At 41.7% G+C, this 24,937-nt stretch overlaps 1 protein-coding gene across 7 annotated transcripts in view; it reads right to left on the bottom strand.

Moving 5' to 3' along the window:
* MAST4 (microtubule associated serine/threonine kinase family member 4) overlaps nt 1–24,937 on the bottom strand; it is a 567,949-nt gene that overhangs the window by 395,596 nt on the left and 147,416 nt on the right. The window lies entirely within an intron of this gene.

The following is a 24,937-nucleotide window of genomic DNA, read 5'->3' as shown; positions in this document are numbered from 1 at the left end:
ACCTCCACTGCTGTGTTTTTCAAGCGAATTAGTGGGTCGTGGCGTATCAGTGGATCATGAAATCAAGTTTAGTAGATGGTGACCAGCAGAACAGAAATTATCAGAGTCCAATGAAGGAAGGAAAAGAATCATTTCATGAAATGGTTAAGTTACACATGTATGTGTGTGTATCCAGAGTCATTATGTAAAATATGTCTTTCTGTGGGCCATGATCCTCCTAAAAAAAATGAAGAATATCGCTCTACAGATTCTACAGGGAATCCATAGATCACTTTAGTTGTTCACAAAAGAAAATTCACAAGCTTTCGGTGCTCACAAATATACGTAGGGAAGGGAACTTTCTAGGCACCACAGCCCTTAATGGAAATTAATATGTCCTGATACCAGTTCATAGCTTTTTAAAAGAAAACCTGTCACAAGAGTCATAGAAACCAAAGTCACTTCAAAAGACAGCTTTCTACAAAAGAATCCCTTGTGTCACAACACTTACTTCAAGATCTGTCCTGCTTTCAGAAGAAAACCTCTCATACCTGAATAGGGCCCTATGTTTTAAAATGTTCTCCTTCAGGTAGGTGTATATGCATGTATATGTGTCTAGATAGTTATTAAAGACAAAAATATTAATGTGCACATGCATATACCCAGATAGTTATTAAGAATAAAAATGAAGTACAAAAAATATTCATGGATATTCCAACTGCCACAGAAGAGAGCCAGCTTCATAGAAATTTAAAAACAAACAAGAGTTGGGTAACACTGCTCAAAGCCAGGCATTTTTAGGGATGCTTCACTGAGATTTGTTTTGTCTTCCTGGGTAGGAAGAAGGTCATCTGCTTATACCTGTCAGAATTTTTTCAGATTAAGACTCTCATGGGTGTATTTACAGGAAAAGGAAATTCATGGATGAAGTCATCTATGTGTCTGTCTATGCCATGCAGCATATTCAAAACCATGGCACAAAAAGAAATCTGACCTTGCCTATGAGTAACTCCTCTCAAGCCAGTTGAAATGAAATAGACTACGCTCACTCAGCTGTTACATGATGTCAACTCTCCCCCAAGCTCAGCTGTATTCATTAGTAACACAGAACAGCTGGATTTCAAGCACTTGTCAATCAGTACCATCTGAAATTCATTGCCAGTCAGTATTTTACTGTATTTCATTGCCACTTAGTAGTTTAGTGAGAGGTCCTCAACAAACTAGAGGCGCATCCACTCCAGGATCTGCCCTGATCAGCAGGGAAAAGGAATTGCAGATTGTACTTTTGGAAGTATTTGTTAGGGCTGCTGTTCATTACATCAGTGTCCTACTTAGAACGGCCTCCAAGAGCGAATTTCTGTCTAATGTTAGACACTTTGCCCTTAAACCTTACAGACAATGAAATGTAGCAAGGGCACCTTGGACAGTAACACATCAGCTACTACAAAACGCAGAACCCAGCCAGGGGTCCAAATGCAGTCAGTCCATTACACAACGCAGAGGTTAATTTTGCCTCCTTCTTAGCTCTATTTTATGCCCTTACCCCCATTTTTTTTTTCTTTTTTTTCTGTCAATATTTTGGGGAAATTTTAAGGAAATCTGAAACAACAGAAAAGTTGTAAGATTAGTATAATAAAAACCACGTTCCCTTGACCAGTGGCGATCTCCCTCCCTCCCTCCCTCTCTCTCTCTCTCTCTCTCTCCCCGCCCCCCCCTTTCTCTTTGCCCTACCACCCCTATAGTGAGAGTTAGTTGCAGACATTGTGGATTTTTACCCCTCAATACTTTGGCCTGCCTCTTCAAATAACAAGGGCACTGTCTTAAATTCTCCTGCCCTGTATTAAATGTATTCTTCTAAGATGTCTCAAATCTTCTGTTATCAAGGGAAGTATAAATACTAGGGAAAAAATAAAATATGTGGACTTAATATTAAAAATTTGCTTTTACAGCGAAAGAAAAACATGCAGCCACAAGGTGGCAATGTGTCACAGACATTCAACAAAATGCCCCATAATCGCTACTACTCGCATAAGTGCACCAAGAACCCCTCAGAATAACCAAGTGAGTTAGGGTCCATTTCAGTTAGTCATTTTCTCTTAATTACTAGTGGCAGCTGCATTAAATACAAATATTTATTGTTTAAGGTTCACCAACTTCTGCTACTTATTTTTCACCCGAAGTTACATTTTTCAGCTTGTGGAATTATAATTAATTTCTCTGGGGAAGTTTGTTGTATTGCTAATTAACAGAGGGTGAAAAAAGTAAGCAGAGGAAAGAAGATAATTCCTAAGGAGGAATTATGTGATTTCCTTACATATTTCCAACAAAGCCATAAAAGACCTGAAACAAGTGTAGAAGAAAGAGAAGGAAGTCAAGGAGAAAGTGTAGGCAAATAAAAAAGAAAATCCATGTCATCACATATAGAGTCATCAGCTATTAGTCCATAAGCCAGAGTTTTTTAATCAGAATCACAACCCCAAGAGAGGAGTATTATTTTAAATCTGGCAAAATCGAGGCAGTGAACTGTGAGGGCTGCAAATGTTCCCAACACAATATAAGCAGAAAAACCCATAAGCACTGCGCCATGTTCCAGGATCCCATTTTCTTCCTCACATCAAAATCACACTCTCAACAGCGCTCTCTCTAAATATATCATTTTTCCAAATTTGCTGTGTTGTCAGTCGCTCTACTTTCCTTTCTACAGTTAGTCAGAGCTCCTCAAAATGGTCCACTACAGCCTTGTAATTTATTTTTCATTTTTTGTCCTGATTCAAACACTCATGATCCCTTTAAAACATTTCATCAGACCCTGGAGCTTAAGGCAGACAGTCAACATATCACTTTGGACACTGCCCTCTGAATGATTTCAGTTTAATGTTTTCCAAGCTTTCCAAACTTCCAAAGTCTCCACACTACAAGGAATTCAACTAAAGACAGAGGTTGTCTTTACAACTTTCACTCATGTTCAAGGACATCTAAGCCTGCATTTGTCCTACTTGCTCTGAATACTTCTAATTTCCCTCACCAAGCAGTCAGTGGACTCCTGGAGAGCCAGACCCTACTCCCTTGTCACATACTCACCTAGCACACCGCTAGCCACAAAGTATCCTGGACTGAAACACATTCTCTGTACTTCATTCGCTGATGGCAAGCATTGATTTGTGGTAGACTAGCTTTCCTCAAAACTACCTACCTTTAGTTTTCTTAACCGCTTTTAGTTCCAATAGCCACAAAACAGTTAAGGTGCATTTGCATATTACTGAATTTGGAAGTCAGACAGACAGGGACCAAACTTAACTCTTACAGGTAAGCAACCTCTCTTGCTAGCAGTTTTTTTTTTTTTTTAATTGAAGTATAGTTGATTTACAATGTTTCAGGTATAACAAAGTGATTCAGTTAAACACACACACATACATATACACACACACACACGTATATGTATATATACACACAATCTTTATCAGATTCTGTCCCATTACATTATTACAAGATATTGAATATAGTTCCCTGTGCTATACAGTATGTCCTTGTTGTTTACCTATTTTATATATAGTAGGATGTATTTGTTAATCCCAAATTCCTAATTTATCCCTCCTACCTCCTTTCCCCTTTGGTAAGTTTGTTTTCTATGTCAGTGAGTCTGTTTCTGTTTTGTAAGTAACTTCATTTGTATCATTTTTTAGATTCCATATATAATTGATATCATATGATAACTGCCTTTATCTGACTTACTTCACTTAGTATGATAATCTCTAGGTCCATCCATGTTGCAGCAAATGGCATTATTTCATTCTTTTTTATGGCGGAGTAACACTATTCCATTGTATATATGTACCACGTCTTCTTTATCCATTCATCCGTCAATGGACACTTAGGTTGCTTCCACGTCTCGGCTATTGTAAACAGTGCTGCTGTGGACACTGGGGTGCGTGTATCTTTTCAAATTAGAGTTTTTGTCTTTTCCGTATATATGCCCAGGAGTGGGACTGCTGGATCATGATAACTCTATTTCTGTTTTTTAAGGAACCTCCATACTGTTCTCTATAGTGGCTACACTGACTTACATTACCACCAACAGTGTAGGAGGGTTCCCTTTCCTCCACTCCCCCTACAGCATTTATTATTTATAGACATTTTGATGATGGCCATTCTGACTGGTATGAGATGATACCTCATTGTAGTTTTGATTTGCATTTCAGTAATAATTTTGCTAGCAGTTTATCACAGGAAACATGTAAGCGTCCTAGAGAACAAACGGTGTACACAACTACTGTAAGTCTGATCCAGACTTGGGGAAAAGCTTCCAAAATTACCAGTCCTACAGAAATGCTCATCACCAGAAATCTATATCTATCTTCTATATTGATCATCGCCAACCATTTTTTGCTGTTTTACAACTATCAGGATGAGTAAAACAGAAGAGTCCACCACAATTACACTGTGGCTTCTGCCATCAGTGAATATGAATTAAAGCCAAATCATTTACAAGACTGGGTCTTATTCTGTTTAGTGTCTCTGCCATCACCACCACAACCACTACCACTATCTCCAAACATGGACCATGTGTTTCTTCTATGGCTATATCCCACAGTTTCATCCATCTCTTTCTAAAAAGGCATATTATACCTTTCGATGAACACTGAACTTGCAGCCTTCTTAACTGACAGCTTTCTCCAGCCTCATCTCCAGACAATTTCCTGCCCAAGCACACAAGTTCTCTCATTTACATGATCACATAACCATTGTTATTTGGAAACTAAAGAGATTTTTCCAACTTCAGTAAATGGCAACTCCTTCTGTCTAGCTTCTCAAGTCACAAACCTTACACTTATTCTAAACTTCTCTTTCTTATTCTATAGCTGATCAGCAAATCCCCTAACTCAACCTCTAAAATATATCCAGAACCCAATCACTTCACCACTTTTACTGCTACCACTCCTGTCTCTGCCTTCCAGATCTCTCTTGAAATAGCCTCCCAAGAGATCTCTTTGCTTCCATCCTACTTCTCAGCACAGCAGTCAGTGACCCTTCTAAAACATAAGCCAGAGGCTTATTTATGATCCTCTGCTTGGAGTCCTCCCATGACTTCCTCTGCTTGGAGTCCTCCCATGACCTCCCCTTCATCCAGAACAAAATCCAAAGTCTTGACAATGCCCTACAAGGTCCTACCACCTCTACCCCCATCCCTCTGAACCCAGCTCCTACTACTCCACTCACTCCACTTCTGTCTGTTGCCTGACCTCAAAAGCCCCAGGCATCTCCCCACCACCCAGAACCTTAACACTGATTACTTCCTCTACCTGGGATACACTCCAGATATTAGCCACCATCTTTCCCCCATCCTAAAGGTCTCTATTAAAAGGTTACTCTTTCAAGGGGGGGGGGGCTTTCTCTAATGGCCCTATGTAAAAGTGTTACTGAACACAAGTTTGTGTGCCCCATGTACAGTGAAGTCAAATAAACGGAAACATTGGCATTTGGAGCAGAGAAAGGTTTATTGCACGGCCAAACAAGGAAAATGGGTGGCTCATGCTCAAAAAACCCAAACTCCCTGAAGGGTTTCAGCAAAGCATTTTTAAAGGCCAGGTGAGGGAGGGGTATCCCAGGGTTTGTCATCAGCCCATGCACAATTCTCTGACTGGTTGATGGTAATCAATCCTTAGGTGCCAGAAGGTCTGGGGGCTAGGAGCTCATGATCATCAAGCAGTTAATTTCTTCCATGTGGTGGTGGTTTTAGCATCTGAAAAACTCAGGAAATATACATCAGATACTACCATCTAGGTACTTCAGAGAGGAGCTAAAGCAGAGGATATGGGCGAGAATTCTGTCTTGGGAAGGTCCCATAGGGTCCTGCTTGGTTACAAAGGGTAGGCCCATCACTTTTTTCCCTTTTCAATTTTTCTCCTTAGCATCTATCACTACAAACACGTTACACCTTTTATATTTGTTTATTGTTCTTCTTCTCCCACTAGAATGTAAGTTACATGAAATTACATACTACTCTGTTTTGTCCACCATTTGTCCACTGCTCTACTTAAAAGGCACCTTATAAATATTTGTTGAGAGAACAAATTGCAAATCTCTGGTATTTAGATTAAACAAAAAATTAAAAAACATATGCAACAAAGGATTCTGATTACTGGAAAAAAACAGGATCAACTTATAATATTAAATGTTACTCAAGGTAAAAATGCTAAAGGGAGTCTAGCATTTTGACAAAGTTGAACACTTCATATATGAAAAAGGCCCTTAGGTTAGAGCAAATGGCATCTTTTCAAAGAATCTTTTCTATATACAAACTAATATGCTAATTTTCGAACACTGCTACCTCTGAAGGTGATTCCTAAATAATGAATTTTTCGACCTTTTAAATCTATCCTAAGTAGCATAATCACTGTGTCTATCAGCTCCTCCTTTCAGTAATTCCTTATTCATTCCCAAGATGTGGCACCTGCATTTTAAAGACCCATCCAGAATGCATGTGCCCTAAGGCCAAAGTTCATTAGTTCAGAGGGATCACCTCATACATAATAGGGTCTGACAGTAAAGTCTCTTTTATGCTAAAAAAGAGAGAGAAAGAGATTGACTAGTAACTTAGGGTTATGAAGACACTGTTCACTTATTCTGTTTCTTGATTTTAAATATTCTAAGAAACCAAAGATATGAAAATAAATGAAGAATTGTAACACTGCATAGACTATGCTTGTAATCTTAATGAATTGCTCTATTGCCTCCATCCAGAAAGGAATCAAATTGGCAACCTGAAATGAGTTTATTGCAAAATTGGATTTCATTTACATTTAAACCAAGTCCTATAAACAACATTTTGAAATTTGATAGGGTTCTATAGTTAAGACAGTCATTATTGTTTTCATACTAATTCCTCAGTGGCCAGGAATGCCAACACTTCCTATCTAATTAGGACACTTAACTCTTTCTATGCCTGTTTCCTCATCTGCAAAATGTCAGTAAGAATACTACCTATCTCTTGAGGTGGCTGTGAAGTTTAAAAGAATTCATAGATGCACTTAAAACAATACATAGAATACAGTATGTGTGCAATAAATATTAGCTGTGGTGGCTATTAACATCCCCATGTAGAAGTTACTTCATTCGGAAACGTCTCTGTATGTGTACTTCATCATAAATGGTTTGCAAGGAAATTAAACTGATGATAGTTTTACTGAGTTGTCTTTTTTTTTTCTTTCTTTATGGCTCAAATGAGAACTTGGTTTGAATGAACTGCTTTAAAATTATTTCAGGCCAAGACAAGAAATAACTAAAACATAAAAATAAATAAATAAATAAAATTATTTCAGGTTGTAATTCTTGTGCTGTGCTCTAGAGCACAGACTCCTGGGTCGTGATCATGAGGTTCTCAGCATGCATGAGGTGAGGGGCCTACTCCCAATGTGAATTCTCAGGCACAGAATCCCATTGTCATGCTACTTAACTCCTCTCTCGGAAGTACGGGCCTCAGAGGTGGTGAGGACGCAGAGGGAGGATGGATGAAAAGGGCCTGACACAGGGCTTGGCACATACAAGCACTAAGTAATAATGTTGATGGTAACTGTCATCACAGCTCAAGTCTCCCCTTGCCTTAGCCTGTTGACTCAAAGAATAGAGAGAAAATATTTAACATTCTCACCACTGCCTGAAGAATATACAACCTCCCTTCCCCCAGCATCCTAAGATCTTACTATAGATCGAATCAGACACCGAGAGAGCTACAATCTTGGACCATATTTTACTGGGGCCCATTTAACTGAATTTGCTGACATTCATATTGGACTATGCCACCCAGAATGCATGTTTCCATTTAATGATATTGTAAGAAGTAGCCCTCTATAAGTCCTGCCACTCTTCCATAAACATAAGGGCCTATATTGAACAGTATCCTCCTTGTCAAGACTCATCTCTATACAAATATTAAGCAGCTGGGAACCAGGTATTCTGGGCACAACAGTGGACAGAACAGACAAAAATCCTTGTCCACTAGGAGGTTCATTCCAGCTGGAGAGACAGAAACCTGGAGAAAATGCTGTCAGTTCTCTGCACTAGAAACAGCTCTGCTTCTGCTGGGTTCTGGTCTTCTTTTATCCTGGGAAGCCCATGAACCATATAACTAATCATGTTCCTCTAATTCAGCCACTTGAAATCATAGGACAAAGCTTGCAGTCCATCACCAGCAAGTGTGGCCTGTCCAGTCTCCATCAAGACTTCATGGATCTGGTTGTAACCTGCAGTAACCTCACTGGATTTCACCTTACCCTCTGCTAGACTGAATGTTTGTGTCCCCACCACAAATTTATATGTTGACCCTTAGCCCCCCAAAATGATGGTATTTGGAGGTAAGACCTCTGGGAGGTGATTAGGTCATGACAGCAGAGTCGTCATGAATGGGAAATCCCATAGAGCTCCTTTGCCCCTTCCACCACGTGAGAACATAGCTAGAAAAAAATCTGGCTATGAACCAGGAAACAGGCTCTCACCAGACACTGTATCTGCCAACGGCTTGATCTTGGACTTCCCAGCCTCCAGAACTATGAGAGATAAACTGTGCTTATAAGGCACCCACTCTACGGTATATTGTTACAGTGGTCTCAAGTAGTGGTAATCTTGTTGCCTGGGGGACGTTTGGCAATGTCTGGAACCATTTTTGGTTTGTCCAACATAAAGGGGGCAGGGCATGTGCTGGGATCTAGTGGCTAGAGACCAAGAGTGCTACTAAATATTCTGCAAAGCCCAGGACAGCCCCCAGCAGCAAAGAATTATCCAGCATACAACATCCATAATGTCACTGTTACGAAACTCTGCTCTATACTTGCTTTTCTTTTGTCTAACTGCACCTATTTTTAAGTTACTCATCTTGCTGAGTTATGTGTTACTGTAGGTCATCTTAAAACCTTTTGAGAACAAGAAGTGGGGGGCAAACGGAGAGCATAGATAGAATCTAAGCAAGAATTGTTCATGTCAACAAGATTTGTTAAGCAAACCATTTCCTGAGCCACATTAATTTACCCAACCTATTTAGCTGTTTATTGCATTTCACTGTCTCAATGAACATCCATGTTTTGAAAACTACATCAATAGAACATATTTAAACCAAAAGATGTACTAGATACCAATATCATTTTCCATCTTCAGTTTTGTAATTAATTCTTTGAATCACAAACTTCAATTAGCAATACACAAAGTGTTTCAGAAACATCCTAACATACATTAGTAGATCAAACTACAGTGGCATTCACCTAAACAGACCTGCACCACTAGTTTCATCTCTTAAGAGAATTGATTTTCTTTCTTCCTTCCTGAGAGAAATATGTAAATTAGCACTTTGATACCACAATCTCGCTTTTGTCTGTCAACTCAGCTTCAAGAAAGTTAATTCCTTTGCTTATGAACATGCCCCCGCCAACACACACACCGCCAGCTGTATCATCACAGTCCCAACGACAAAGCGCCGCACAGCAGGCGTTTAATTGTGATGTGTACATTAAGCATTAAATTCAATTGTCTGCAGATGAAAAAACAGAGCTAATGTTATATTACAGTATTTCGAAACATAGCACTTCTTAATTTAGAAACAATGACACTGGGGAAGCACAGGGAATATACTGATCTGACTTTGCATACATATCACCTATTTTCCTGTCACTTTAATATTCTAGATGTGTCTCTGACCTTTAGTTAGGGATCTGATCTCTGCCTGAAGTCGTTTACTTATCCGAAGACATTAAATTCCCCCGGCACCATCATGTCCCCATCAGCAACATAACTGAAGTTTCTGACCGCGGTTAACAAAGGAGGCAGAGAATATACTCCTTACCAGTCACTGTCCCTGCACTTAAAGTCAGAGGGGAAAATCTCCACGATGCCACAAAACTTGACATTCTGTGCCAGCTTCCCCCTCTGGTGGGGAGAGTGGACCCCCAGGCAGGTAGCAGTAGTAGTCCCATTTTACCAATGGGCAAACACATTGGGAAACATTAACCCCTCCAAAGTTATCAGCTCCACAGGAGGTACAAAAGGAATCAAGCCCAAGGTTCCTAACTCCAAAGCCCATGGTCCTTCCACTGTTCCAAACCGTGAGAGGGGCTCACAGCAGCAAAGCACATGAAGCCCTGGAAAGTTGATTTTAATTCCCTCTTTCATCCTCGGTCCTAGAAGGCTCCCCAGAGAAGGCTGGGTCTTACACTCTGGTGTCAACCAATCTGAATGATCTAGTTCAATCCTAACTGGCAGTCTACAGAAGCGGTTTCTAGGACTTCTTAGCTGAAATCCTCAAGTCAGAATTACAGAATCACAAAATCCAATCACCTGTAGTCTAATTTCCTGCTTTTCAGAAGACAGAGGCCCAGCCAAGTCAATCGCCCAGGTTTGCAAAGATAACCGCCTAGGTTTCTGGTGCGAGAATCCTGACCAGAACCCAGATTTCCAGACCTACAATCTGTTACCTTGCTCCCCTTACCTACTCCTGCAGTCCTGCTGGTGTCCACCACTCTATTATAATTGACTTGTAGGATTTTCTATGGGTTTTGTTTATAAATGCTTTATCAACCAAGACTTGTTTTAACAACTAGACATCGTGCTAAGGGCTGAAGACAAAAAACAGAATGCACATAGTCATCTTCCTTAGGACACTTCTACCAGAGTGCAGGAGACAGACACAAAAGCACAACCATGAAACAACATGGCAAATGTAACAAAGGAGTTAGGTATGAGGGACTGTAGCGGCTTTGAGCAGAGTTGTGGTCCAGCACCTAGTTAATTTCCGGTCCTTACTGTATTGGCTAAGCCATGCGTGTCACTTAATGCCTGAAACGCAGAAAGGAGTTAACTATCATTCACTCACACAGACTATGGTCTTCTCGGGGACCCTGAAGCCAGTGCCTGAAGGAACAGAGTGGTGTGTAAACACTTGGTAATTTTCCTTCTAGCTTGGGCTTTTCAAGCTTTTCTTTAATGGGGTACAGAAAAAAATTATTTTCTAAACAAGTTGGTCTAAGTAGAACGTATGAAGAGAATCCTCTTTGTTGAGAAGCTGCTGTGCTAAGTACCGTAGAGGGGAAATACCTGAGTCCACAGGGTCTGAGGCTGAGAAGAACTATTTTGTGTTACGGCAGGAGGAACAATTTGCTGTTGCTCCAGAGAAGGAAAGAGAAGGAACATGAAAAATGCGAAATAAGCACCGAAAGACAAGTGTTTTTTTCAACTAAATGAAAACCAACCATGGAGAATAACTGGCAGCTAAACCTTCTCTGAGAGGAGGTGTAGGAGGAAGAGCAGAGTTTCTCCCACCATCGGTGCCACGCAGTCTGACCCTAAACATCCGTCCTTCTTCAGGCATCAACCGCCCCACCATGGCGGGTGTCTAAGAGCAGTGGGAGCATCACATCCCATTTCCTGAGGGGACCAGAAAACAGGGGAGATGGGGAGGCAGGGCTGTGAGGCAAGCCTACAGCTGGGACAGCACTCAGCCACTTACAGGGGGCGAATGATAACTTCACCTATAAAATAAGGAAAATTACTTCCTCCTCACAGGACTCTTGTGGATTAAGTTAAGTGATCAGTAGCAAGTTCCTAGGAAGAGAAAACGCTCAAACGTTTCTTCTCTTCCCCTTTCCATTTCCTCTCTTCGCCCGCTTCATTTTGCCAGAACCATAAAAGAAAAATAATCAAGCACTAGAACTTCTGATCAGTAACATCTATTGACCTTAAAAATAAACTCTCGGGCTTCCCTGGTGGCGCAGTGGTTGAGAGTCCACCTGTGGATGCAGGGGACACGGGTTCGTGCCCCGGTCCGGGAAGGTCCCACATGACGCGCAGCGGCTGGGCCCGTGAGCCATGGCCGCTGAGCCTGCGCATCCGGAGCCTGTGCTCCGCAATGGGAGAGGCCACAACAGGGAGAGGCCCACGTACCGCAAAAAAAAAAAAAAAAAAAAACTCTCCACAAGTGTCTGGGAGAAACTTCAAAATATGCTCTTCTTGTAAAATAACGTGTAAGCTCTTTAACTGGACAAACATATAAATTAATATTCATTTCATGATTTTACATTAAGAGGAAGAAAGGTTTGTTTGAAGAAGTCTGCCATGGGTAGCGGTAGCAAACCGAACCCTGACCCAAGAGACAAAATAAACTCTCTTCAGAAAAACATTCCTAAGAAGCATGAGTCACATGCTCTCAGCAGCTCAGGGGCCTCACCTGGTTAAAATGGAAACATTTTAGAAGGACAGGAAAAACAGTCACTGAGAAATTGGCAAACAGAGAACTCAAAGGAGGGCTCTGGGGATGGGGGGTGGTGCAGGCCCATGCAAACTATTTTTATCAGCTTCATTTCTTCTTCAAGAGGGAAAAGATAACCACAGAGTGTGCAGAGAATGGAGAAGAAAGAGAAAGAAAGGGCTGAGGGAGATGGGGAGAGGAGAAAGTGACCCAACAAGGCCTGTTCAAGGACGCTAATGCCCTGTCGGCTCCCATGCTCCGTGTCACCTCATGCTTCCATTCCGGATGTGTCCCGCTCTCACCACAGAGCCTAACAATCTTCTCTCTTAGCAAACATAACCCATAATAAATAAATAATTATATAACATTAAATGTATTAAATACTTAGAAATGAATATAGTCCACAATTCTAAATAAAGAAATCCCAAGACCTTCAGTCAGCAGCTCCCCTGGCTCAGCACCAAATCGCACTTACTCCTGGATCTCTACCTGAACAGGGTCCGCCCAGCTGTCTACCCTGTATCCCTGGGCTGAGTCTCTGCTTCTCAGCTACTACTCTCCCTGGCCTGGGCCCCCAGAACTCAAGGTCTGGGAGCTGCCTTGTGCCCAGGGTCTGGCACTGACTGACTCTTGCCTCTGAAACGCAGCCTGCTGGGGACCAGATCCCAACACAGTGCCTGACCTCAATGCCTCCTGCCTGTCGGCCCAGTGAACAGCCGCACGTCTGCCCCACCTCTGCTGGGAGCCACAGCCAGGCTTCAGGGCTTGCTTTAGAGCTTTAGGTCATGGTGCTAACAGCCCAGCTCTCCTCTGTCTGGTCACACCATCCCAGGGCTGAATCCCAAGTCGTCATCCACCACGTGGACTCCCAGCCCCCAAGAGTAGGCCAGGTCTAACCTACCAGGCCCCCAGGGGAACATGAACTAGAGAAACATAGGAAGGAGAAAATGACTCAGAAAGACATGTAAGAGGAGGAAGGGAGAGGGTAGGAAATCTAATGAGGGAGACAGAAGAAAAAGGAGAAAGAAGGAGCAATGAATAGCTTGACAGACTCTCAGAAAGGAATCCGTCAACTTCATAGTCTACTATTCACTTGGGTCATGAGTGCATGAGTAACTTGATCACTTTGATCTTCTGATTACTGATGTCCTTGAAAAGTCTGATTGGCTGACCAACCATTACTGGGAACTCACATATTTTTATCTATTCTCTACAAAAGGGTCTGGCTCCAAACAGGAGCTCTCTGTTCAGACCCCCACAACCCCACACTTGCTGGGAAGAAAACTCTTCTCCAGGTTCCAGGAGTGAAGGACAAATCAAGACATTCCCAACAACCAGCTGAAATCAGGCGAGGAAAAGATCTTGCCTTTGGGAACAGGTTCATAGCTCTGCTAAAAGAAGTATTCAACAGAAGCCACAGTGTAGTAAAAACAGACAGAAGATAATTCATGGTCAAGAATCCCTTGAGTTCTCAAATCAGCCCCCAAGGATTGGGTAGAGTTGAGTAAATAAGACCAACACAGCAACAAGAAGAGTTGAAGAGGACTGAGAGTTCTTTCATCTTTTTTTAATCATGTCTATAAACAAGAATTCTAAAACTACTATTAAAGATATACTTACTTTAGGGCTTTCCTGGTGGCGCAGTGGTTAAGAATCCACCTGCCAATGCAGGGGACACGGGTTCGAGCCCTGGTCCAGGAAGATCCCACATGCCATGGAGCAACTAAGCCCATGCGCCACAACTACTGAGCCTGCACTCTAGAGCCCGTGAGCCACAACTACTGAAGCCGCTCACCTACAGCCCGTGCTCCGCAACAAGAGAAGCCACCGCAATGAGACGCCTATGCACCGCAACAAAGAGTGGCCCCCGCTCACCGCAACTAGAGGAAGCCCGTGTGCAGCAACGAAGACCCAACACAGCCAAAAATAAGTAAACACAAATCTTAAAAAATGAATAAAATCTATCTTTAAAGAAAATATATACTTACTTTAGCCAATAAGAAGAAACAATTCTGTTTCCCTGCCACTAAAGATCAAAAACAAAACCAACCCAATAAACAAGGTAGAGAGCCCATCAGTCCCTACCTTCGGAAAGCACGAACACACTGACATCTGACCATGTCTGAAACAGACTTGAGCAGGTGGACCCAGAGAGCAATTCAGCAGTCAGCATCTGACCCAGCTCTGGCTCCCATGCCCCAGGTCTTTATTTTTCCACTCTTGCCTGAGACTTGCCTGTGGATCTAAAGGCTGGAATCAAGAGACGTGCTAAATTAGGGAAAGTTTCAAGTTCGAGCTTGAAATCAACCAAGAACAGAACACAGCACTCTGTGCATATAGTCTTCCTTTTAATAAATCTAGAGTTCTCGTATATAAAACTTAAAGGTAGATAGATTACTTTCCTTCTCCTTATATGGGGATTTTAAACAATGAATTCCTCGGCCATTTAAATGTTTATTCAAAGATTAACAAACACCAGTTCACAAAATGTGAAAGCATAGCTCTCTTCTACAAGGCCATGACCATTAGACTGGTCTGGCTGGTGAAGTACACCATCTCCATCCATTTGTATCATCACAGCTACCAGAAGCCAGACTGCCTCACCATCAGGGCTATGGGTTTTCTTTGTCCTCCAGTTCCTGTCACGGTCATGGTCATCCCCTACTGCTGAGAGGCCCCATTGCCACCAAGCCCAAGCCCACCACAGCCACTGAATGTTCATTCCTGATGTTCACCACTCCTTGATGTTGCAGGGATCAGCTAACTGCAGCCCACACGACAAATACAAATTTACTGGACCACAGCCATACCCATTCGTTTACATACCATCCACGCTCTGCCCACATCAGCAGGGCTGATCAGTTGTCCCAGAGACCATATGGCTCATGAAGCCCAAAATACTTACTATCTGGCCCCCTTAACTGAACCAGTTTGCCAGTGCCCGATTTCTCCTATGAGCATCTACTATGAGCATCTACTATGTGCCAAGTGCTGTCTGGGCAGTGTGGAGAGAGCAGTGAGCAAAGCCAAGCCCCTTTCTTCAGGTAGAATTAAGGGCTGTGAAGCAGCAGCAGGATATGCCACTCTATTATATGGGTGGTTAGAGATCATCTCTCTGGCAGGTAGCCATTTGAGCAGAGACCTGGAGGGAGGGGTGCAGGGGGAAGAAGCTTCCAAGCCACCAAGAAGTGACAGTGAGTTCAGCATGTGAGAAACAGCAAGTAAGGTGGCTGGCCAACACCCACTTTCCCTGGTCTCAATCCACCAGTCCCTCTCTTCCTTGCTAGGCACAGCCCTCACTGCACACCAGGCACCATACTAAGTGCTTTAGGCAGGTTATCTCATTTAATCTTTAAAAGCACCCTCTGACATGGTATTATCATCATCCCATTTTACAGATAAGGAAACTGAGGTTTATTTAGGGAGTGTAAGTGACTTGCCCCAGGTATCAAAGCTGGTGACCGATAAAGACTGAGCCCCACGGCTAGCAATCAGACCCATCCTCTTCCTCTATGCCATCTTTGTGCAGGCAGCACCAGCCCCGTCACCCAGCTACAGACCAACAGCTTTATGTTACTGTTGTACCTGGTGCAAGGTGTGGGCCACCTGGACTGGTGAAAGAGGCTTCCCTGAGCCTGCTTCCTTTCCTACTCTCTGTTTTTGGACCAGATGCTCCCTGAACTCCTCTCCTTCCTCCTTCCTCCTTCCCTAACGTTACATAAGCCTCCTAAGACTACTTCCAAAACAAACTCACCAGGCTACGGAAGCCTCACTGATGCAGGGAAATGACTTGCAAAAGAAGAAAGGAGGAAGGGAACTAATATTTACAGAAGGCCTTCTGTGGGCCAGGCACCGATATAAACACTGTGGACTTTATTTCTGGGAGATTATGCTTAGTGAGAAGATCGAAGTAGAAAAACACAACATCTTCCATTTAGATTTCTGCATTCCACAGTGCAGGAGCTGCTAGAGAAGGCTCCAGCACAGACATGCTGTGACTTTTGTACTTTGTACTGTATGTACTACTGTACCGTGTGCCTCAAGATCACTCATCGTCCAGTGTCCTGAGACAAGATGTGCAGCAACTTCCTATTCTTTCCTACCTCAGCCCATGTTCTCCGATGCCCTCACTCTGCCCCCCTCTCTCCTTTAAGAGCTTACATCAGCCTTTATGCTTTGCTCACAAGTGTTACAATGGTGTTCTGGGCACAACTGATTGGTTCTAAAGCAACCATCTACCCATACACACACCTACCTCTTCCTAGAGGTGCAGGAGCCCACAGGCAGTTAGGACCCTTGGTGATTTACGATTTCCCAAGCCTTCCCAAGACAGGTATGTGGACCAATGCCCCAGTGTAGCCTTTAATTTAGAACAAGACTAAGAAACCTAAGAGTCATTCACAGCACAGTTCCAAAGCCACATGGACTAGGAGAGCGAGGAACACACCTCAATAAATGCTACCCATAAGAAATGGAATGGAAAAGTGTTCAGAATGGTGAAAAATAACCTACCCTGCTCAGTGGAAAAAAAATTAGAACCACGCTTTGACAATTCCTCTATTTTAGCATAATACACAGGAAAACACAATCTTCTTGGTTAGTATGTCTGCTGCCCCCCATGAATCCTAATCGCTTATCTGTGCTTCCTACAACTTAGCAAAAGGCCTGACAGAGTCAACACTTTGCATATGCATCACATGAATAAATGTCTACTTTGGACTTGGGGGCATTATTATATGACAAATACCCCGAGGAGTTAAGAGATGCACCACTGAGAAGGAGTGAAAAGAAGACTGAAATAAAGGCTACAATGCCTCCATACGTATAAAAGGAGAGGAGGAGTCACTATGCAAAAAAATTCCCTGCAGCTGGGTTAGGAATGGGCCCAGTTATTCCTTACACCTGACTACTATTCCCTTCTGATTGAGGCAAACCAGTTTTACCCATCTCTTCTTTTTTCTCCCCAGAATTCCTGCCATGGTTGGGGTGGGGGAAAAGGGCAAGGAAAATAAATAAGAATGACCTCTCCTGCAACAACTAGAGAAAGATGTGGCTGAACAGGTGGGTGTCCTCTGTCTGGGGAGGGAGTCAGTAACAGCAGGATTATCTGCAAGTGTAAAATTATTTTACTTTTTATGTTCCACAAGTAAATACTAAAACATGGGGCACTACGCACCATTTCTCTATTTCCCAAATGAACACAAATAAAGGAAAAAGCTGGAAAGTCCACTCTGAGAAATATTTTTGAAAACACCGAAATGACTTTACACAAACATAATTAAGTAAGGGCATTTTTCTTACTTAACAAATCACGCTTCATCACCGTAGCTAATTAAACCAAGAAAAAAGAAAATCTACAGGAAAATGACAAGGAAGGTATCAATAACTCAAGACTTTAATAACTGCTCTAAAAGAGGGAAACAATCTACCTAAAATCTTTAAAGAGTTCTGACACTTCAGAATCTTATACAGTCACAATATTTCATAACAAAAATGTATTCATCAACAATGGACATAATCAAGTTGCAGTAAAAGGTCAGAGAAGTTAGATGAAATCTATCTGTAAGCAGCCTAAGAATATGGTATGCTCACAACGCCACAGGCCTGGCAGTAGCTATAAGTTCACCACAATCGAAAAAAGTAAGAAGGCAGACCTGTCACAGCATCTTCAAACTGAAGGAGAATGTCGTGACCATCTACTCTGGCCTCCCCAAAATACCTTCAGAATCTAGAGCTGCCCCCTGCACCCGCCCGGCCACGGACACACATACACTCTTCACCCTTCTCCCTGTTTTATTCTCCTCCACAGCACCTATCGACACTTCCTCGTTTGCTTATTGTTGCCCATTAGAACAGAGGCTGCAGGAAGGGAGAGATTAGGATCTGTTTCCTTCCCTGGTGAAAGCCCAGAGGCTAGAAGAGTGCCTGGCATGTAGGTGCAGTGACCATTAGTGCTGCGTGGACCATCCTGAGCTCTCCACCTTCTCGGCACACAACAATATTGTACTTCCTGCCCCTTGGGGTTGGATAGAGTCACGTGACAAGATATGACCAGCGAGAGTAAGGAAAAGCGGTATGTGTCACGTGCAAGCTTAAGCGCTTAACTGGGGGTGTGAGACCCTCCAGAGCACTCGTCTAACCCTGCTTCAGCGACCACCTGCTCCAGACGAGGCTGCTCTGTCAGCCTATCCCAGACAATACAAGTAGAGCCCCAGCAAACCCCCAATGGTTGTGAAGCATGAGCAAGAAATAAACCTTTGTGCTATAAGCCACTGAGGCTTAACGGATAGGCTAGGTGCTCAGTAAAAATGTGTGGGTGAATGTGTCAGCTTCCCTCACAGAGCATAATGAGCTCTGAGAGGACCTGTGGACTCACAACGCAGCCCATTCTAAGTTGGAACAAGTCACAGGTGCTTCCTGGTACTAAGTCCAAAACTGTTCCTAAAGAAAAGGATGCTGTGATGCTCATTTTATATGTCAATTTGACTGGGCCCTGTTTCTTTGGAGAACCCTAATTCAAATGCATACAGCAGGACAGGGTAAAGGGCAGGAAAAGGTTGTTATCCACTCACTCCCTGCTTTCCACATCTGCTTCAAGCTTTCCTGAAGGGTCCTTCGATTGAACAAGGTCAAGAGAGAGTGACTCAGAAGCTATGTTGTGAGAAATGATCAGTATTAGTAAGAGAAAGGTTTGTCTTACAGATGTTTCACTCAGAAGCCTCTGAAGAAATTAAGCCTCCTCCTAGCAAAGCAGACCTCCAGGATGAAACAGCCCCTCCAGGATGGATCTTAGACTTGAGAGGAGCTTAGAAGTAGAAGCAGGTCTAAGGAATCAAAGTATAGGGATGAACACTAGGCCAAGAAGGGACTCTCAGCTGCTCAGATGTGGTAGCTTTATTACATGCCCAGGAAGGAATTCTTTGGTACTTCTCCCTCTAAGAGGTAGACCTTGATAACACTCCCTGCTTCAGTGTAGGCTATACTTAATGACTTGCTTCTAAGAATCATAACAGGGCAGAAATGATGGTGTGTAAACTTCTAAAACTTGGCCATAAAAGGTATTGTGAGTTTCTCCTTGTTCTCTCCTTCTCCTCTCATCTTCTCCACTGGTCCATCCATCCGTTCCTCCCCTCCCATACATTGAATACTTCGTCTGGGAGAAGCCAGCTGCCATGTCATGAGGACATTCAAGCATCCCTATGGAGAAGCCCCTGTGGTAAGGAACTGAGGCCTCCAGACTACAGCCAGCACCAATGGGCCAGCAGGTTGAGAGAGACACCCTGGAAGTGGGTCTTCCTTTATTTTTATTATTTTTTTTGGCAGCGTTGGGTCTTAGTTGCAGCACGTGGGGCCTTCAGGTGAGGCGTGCGGGATCTTTCATGTGGCATGGGCTCTTTGTTGTGGCGCACAGGCTTCTCTCTAGTTGCAGCATGCGGGTTCTCTCTCTAGTTGTGGTGCATGGGCTCCAGAGCGTGTGGGCTCTGCAGTATGTGGCACGTGGGCTCTCTCATTGATGTGTGCAGGGTCAGTAGTTGTGGCACACAGGCTTAGTTGCCCCGTGGCATGTAGGATCTTAGTTCCCCGAGCAGGGATCGAACCCTTGTCGCCTGCATTGGAAGGCGGATTCTTTACAACTGGACCACCAGGGAAGTCCCAGAAGTGGGTCTTCCTGCCACAGTCAAGCCTTCAGATGACTGTAGCCCTGGCTGCAATGAATGTGCCCAAGCCGGAATCACCCAGCTAAGCTGCTCCTGAATTACTAACTCAAAAAACTTTGGGTGTAATAACTCACCGGGTTTGGTCTTGTGTTTTGTTTTTTAGGCAGCTAAGTTTGGGAGTTAAAAAAAAATTAGGTACAATTGATTTACAATGCTGTGTTTCTGGTGTAAGGCAAAGTGATTCAGTTGTATATATATATACTTTTTCAGATGCTTTTCTATTAGAGATTTTTTTTCTTTTTTTCTTCTTTTTTTTTTTTTTGCGGTATGCGGGCCTCTCACTGTTGTGGCCTCTCCCGTTGCGGAGCACAGGCTCCGGACGTGCAGGCTCAGTGGCCATGGCTCACGGGCCTAGCCACTCCATGGCATGTGGGATCTTCCCAAACCGGAGCACAAACCCGTATCCCCTGCATCAGCAGGCGGACTCTCAACCTCTGCGCCGCCAGGGAAGCCCTATTAGAGATTATTATGAGATATTGACTATAGTTCCCTGTGCTATACAGTAGGATCTTGTTGTTTATCTATTTTATATATAGTAGTGTGTATCTATTAATCCCAAGCTTCTAATTTATCCCTCCTCCCTTTTCCCATTGGGAGGAAAACCAACCATAAGTTTGTTTTCTATGTTGTGAGTCTGTTTCTGTTTTGTAAATAATTTCCTTTGTATCATTTCTTTTTAGATTCCACATACAAGTGATATCATATGATATTTGTCTTTCTCTGACTTACTTAACTTAGTATGATAATCTCTAGGTCCATCCATGTTGCCACAAATGGCATTATTTCATTCTTTTTATGGCTGAGTAATATTCCAACCACAACTTCTTTATCCAGTCATCTGTCAATGGACACTTAGGTTGCTTCCATATCTTGGCTATCGTAAATAGTGCTGCTGTGAACATTGGGATGCATGTATCTTTTTGAATTAGAGTTTTCTCCGGATATATGCCCAGGAGTGGGACTGCAGGATCATACGGAAACTTCTATTTTTAGTTTTTTGAGGAACCTCCATACTGTTTTTCCATGGTGGCTGAACAAATTTACATTCCCTTTTGTAAGGGAAGGTTCATTTTTCTCCACAGCTTCTCCAGCATTTGTTATTTGTTGGCTTTTTAATGATGGCCATTCTGACCAGTGAATTCTGACCAGTGACCAGTGAGGTGGTACCTCATTGTAGTTTTGATTTGCATTTCTCTAATAATTAGCAATATTGAGCATCTTTTCATGTGCCTGTTGGCTATCTGTATGTCTTCTTTGGAGAAATGTCTATTTTCCAGGTATGTCTGGAAATGTCTATTTTCCAAGAAGAAAGATCTTCTGCCCATTTTTTGATTGGGTTGTTTATTTATGTATTTATTTTGATATGGAGCTGTATGAGCTGTTTGTATATTTTGGAAATTAATCTCTTGTCTGTTGCATCGTTGGCAAATATTTTCTCCCATTCTGTAGGTTGTCTTTTTGTTTTGTTTATGGTTTCCTTTGCTGTGCCTAAGATTCTAAGTTTGATTAGGTCACATTGGTTTATTTTTGCTTTTATTTCTTTTGCCTTGGGAGACTGACCTAAGAAAACATTGCTACGATTTACGTCAGACAATGTTTTGCCTATATTCTCTTCTAGGAGTTTTATGGTGTCATGTCTTATATTTCAGTCTTTAAGCCACTTTGAGTTTATTTTTGTGTATGGTGTGAGAGAGTGTTCTAACTTCATTGATTAACATGCACTGTCCAACTTCCCAAACACCACTTGCTGAAGAAACTGTCTTTTCTCCTTTATGTATTCTTGCCTCCTTTGTTGAAAATTAATTTATCGTAGGTGTGTGGGTTTATTTCTGGGCTCTCTACTCTGTTCCATTGATCCCTATGTCTGTTTTTGGGCCAGTACTGCACCGTTTTCATTACTGTAGCTTCATAGTATTGTCTGAAGTCTGGGAGGGTTATGCCTCCAGCTTTGTTCTTTTTCCTTAGGATTGCTTTGACAATTCTGAGTCTTTTGTGGTTCCACATAAATTTTAGGATTATTTGTTCTAGTTCTGTGAAAAGTATCACAGGTAATTTGATAGGGACTGCATTAAATCTGTAGATTGATTTGGACAGTATGGCCATTTTAACAATATTAATTCTTCCAATCCAAGAGCATAGGATATCTTTCCATTTCTTTGAATCATCTTCCATTTCTTTTATCAATGTTATATAGTTCTCAGCATATAAGTCTTTCACCTCCTTGGTCAGATTTATTCCTAAGTATTTTTTTAAGCAATTTTTAAAGGATTTTTTTTCACTTTCTCTGGTATTTCATTGTTAGTGTAAAGAAATGCAACAGATTTCTGTATGTTAATCTTGTATTCTGCTGCCTTGCTGCATTCGTTTATCAGTTCTAATTGTTTTTGTATGGAGTCTTTAGGGCTTTCCATATACAGTACTATGCCATCTGCATATAATGACAATTTTACCTCTTTCCTTCCAATTTGGGTACCTTTTATTTCTTTCTCTTGTCTGACTGCTGTGGCTAGGCCCTTCAATACTATGTTGAATAGGCTGTACAGTAGAAATTAACATAATATTGTAAATCAACTATAGGTCAATAAAAAAAATACTATATTGAATAGAAGTGGTGAGAGTGGGCATCCTTGTCTTGTTCCAGATTTTAACAGGAAGGCTTTCAGCTTTTCGCCATTGAGTACTATGTTGGCTGTGGGTTTGACGTAAGTAGCTTTTATTATGCTGATATATGTTCCCTCTATACCCACTTTGGTAAGAGTTTGTTTTTTTTTATCATTAATAGACGTTGAATTTATTCAAATGCCTTTTCTGAATCTATTGGGATGGTCGTGTGGTTTTGTCTTTTCTTCTGTTGATGTGGTGTATCACACTGATTGATTTGCATATGATGAACCATCCTTGTGACCCTGGGATGAATCCAGCTTGATCATGGTATGAGCCTTCTTATGCTTTGTTGGATTCAGTCTGCAGGGGATAATTTCTTACACAGCAAAAGATAAGTAATATATCAAGTGTCCTCTGGCTTGGATGTGTGCCTGTGTATGTATTTTGTAACAATGACATGTTCACAGTGACTTTATGGAATGGACTACACATTGACCCTGATAGCCCAGATATACCTGAGGGGATGAAAACGTGTTCAACCAAGGATAGTACTCCCTGGGGTCCCTAAGCCTAGGTTTCTTGTTTGTCATATTTAATCATAGGATAGTACTTTCCTTCATTGCTATCAAGATCTTTTGAAAATATATATATCACACCATCTATCATCATGATGGGCCTTTCACTTCAGCATGACTCAGAAAACTATTGAAGAACACAGAGAAAAAAAAAAGGAATGGACCACTGCTGATATTACCTGAATGTAAGACTATGAAACAACTACTCATATCTTTCTTTTTTCATATTCTAACTTTTTCCAAAAAAGGCTTAAAGAATTTGGTAGAATAACTCCAGGAGGAATCCCTTCCTTTGACACTAACCCATTGCCATCTTCAGTAGCTAAATAGTTGTTATTGCCTTCCTACCTCTCCTGAGAAACTGCATTTGATTCTCCAAGTCATTTACTATCTTATTAACCAGTAATTCAGTGAGTGATGCAGAGTAATAATATGGCTCAAATCATGGGCGTGTCAGCAGGCTGGGAAGTACGCACAGACCAAGGCACACACTCACTAAAGGACAGAAAGAAACAAACCACATGTTTACCAAAGTATTCTTCATCTCCTGGCATTTTGCATCTTCTGCCTCTGTCCTACTTGCAGGTGTCAGTGATAGCAGGGACATGCTCATTAAACAGTCTAAGGTTTAACTTCTGAAAAAAAAAGTTAACTGAGTCACTAACCCTCTCTGGATGAAGACAGGAAGGAAAGGGACAATGGTATGAGGGTAAGGAAGGTTAAAACAGGATGGTGCTAAGGTTTGCAGTGGAAACAGTCAGCTTCAACAGAAAGCAAGCAGTGGAAATGGGAAAATTAACTTCTCCAGATCCTCCAAATCCCAGAGCTATTTCCTCTAGGATTAAGTGTTCCACATCACCATATCAGGTAGAACAGTGGAAACCTTATACCAGAAGCACTGAAAAAATAAAAGTTATCATAGATCATTTTACTTGGATAAAAAGAAAGGCAGTGCATCAACTTCAAAAGAAATGATTTCCAATTACATCCAAAAAATATTGATTGGATGTTTGCTCTCTGTTAAGGCACTATAACAGGAATGGTAGGATAAAGGGGTAAGTCAACATAGCCCCTGCAATCAGGAATCTCTTAATCGAATAAGTGACTCTTGACCTTTGAAGTTCTCAGATTCTATAAAAATAATAGCTCTTTTCCCCAAATAAACACAGAGGCAGGATAAATACAACATTTTGCTAACAATTTCAGGCTATCTGTAAATCCTCAAAGTCTATGGATCCTGTAGTAAGTACTTCTTCATCTACTGGGAGGAAAAACAATTTAATAAATGTATGACATAATATATAACATTAGATATTAACCTAGCCTCTCTTCCAAGCAGCTGACAACACCACCTTCATTCTTGTCAAACACCAGATATTGTAGAGGACAACACACATATATTCACGTAAAAGTAACATTTATTAATATGTCTGGCATCACTTTTTACAGGTAATAGTAATTAAACTGAAATGAAATTTGTGTAAAACCTAAATTTGTAACATCTGCATTTTTGAACTGCATCCTTACACTGGGTGTAGTTATTTTGTATGATTAATTCTGAATATAAAGTATTTTCTGTAGTTCCAAGATGGCAAGCTGAGCACTTCAATTGTTTCAATGGTTTAAATAATTTTTTGCTGTATTATTGGTACAAAAAAATTCACTTGAATATTTCAGTTTTTAGAAAAGCTCAGTTTCTCTACATCAGTTGTATTTACACTGTCAAAAAAAAAAAAAAAAAAAAAGAATGACAGACAAGTGATTTAGGCACCAGAGATCTTTTTTTTTAAATTTTTCTCATCATTTCTGCAGTGTCTTCCAAGAAACATGTTCTC

The sequence above is a fragment of the Globicephala melas genome, chromosome 3 (assembly GCF_963455315.2).
Source record: "Globicephala melas chromosome 3, mGloMel1.2, whole genome shotgun sequence".
Lineage (NCBI taxonomy): Eukaryota > Metazoa > Chordata > Mammalia > Artiodactyla > Delphinidae > Globicephala > Globicephala melas.
The sequence above is the reverse complement of the archived record's forward strand: the minus strand, read 5'-3'. Positions and strand labels throughout refer to the sequence as shown.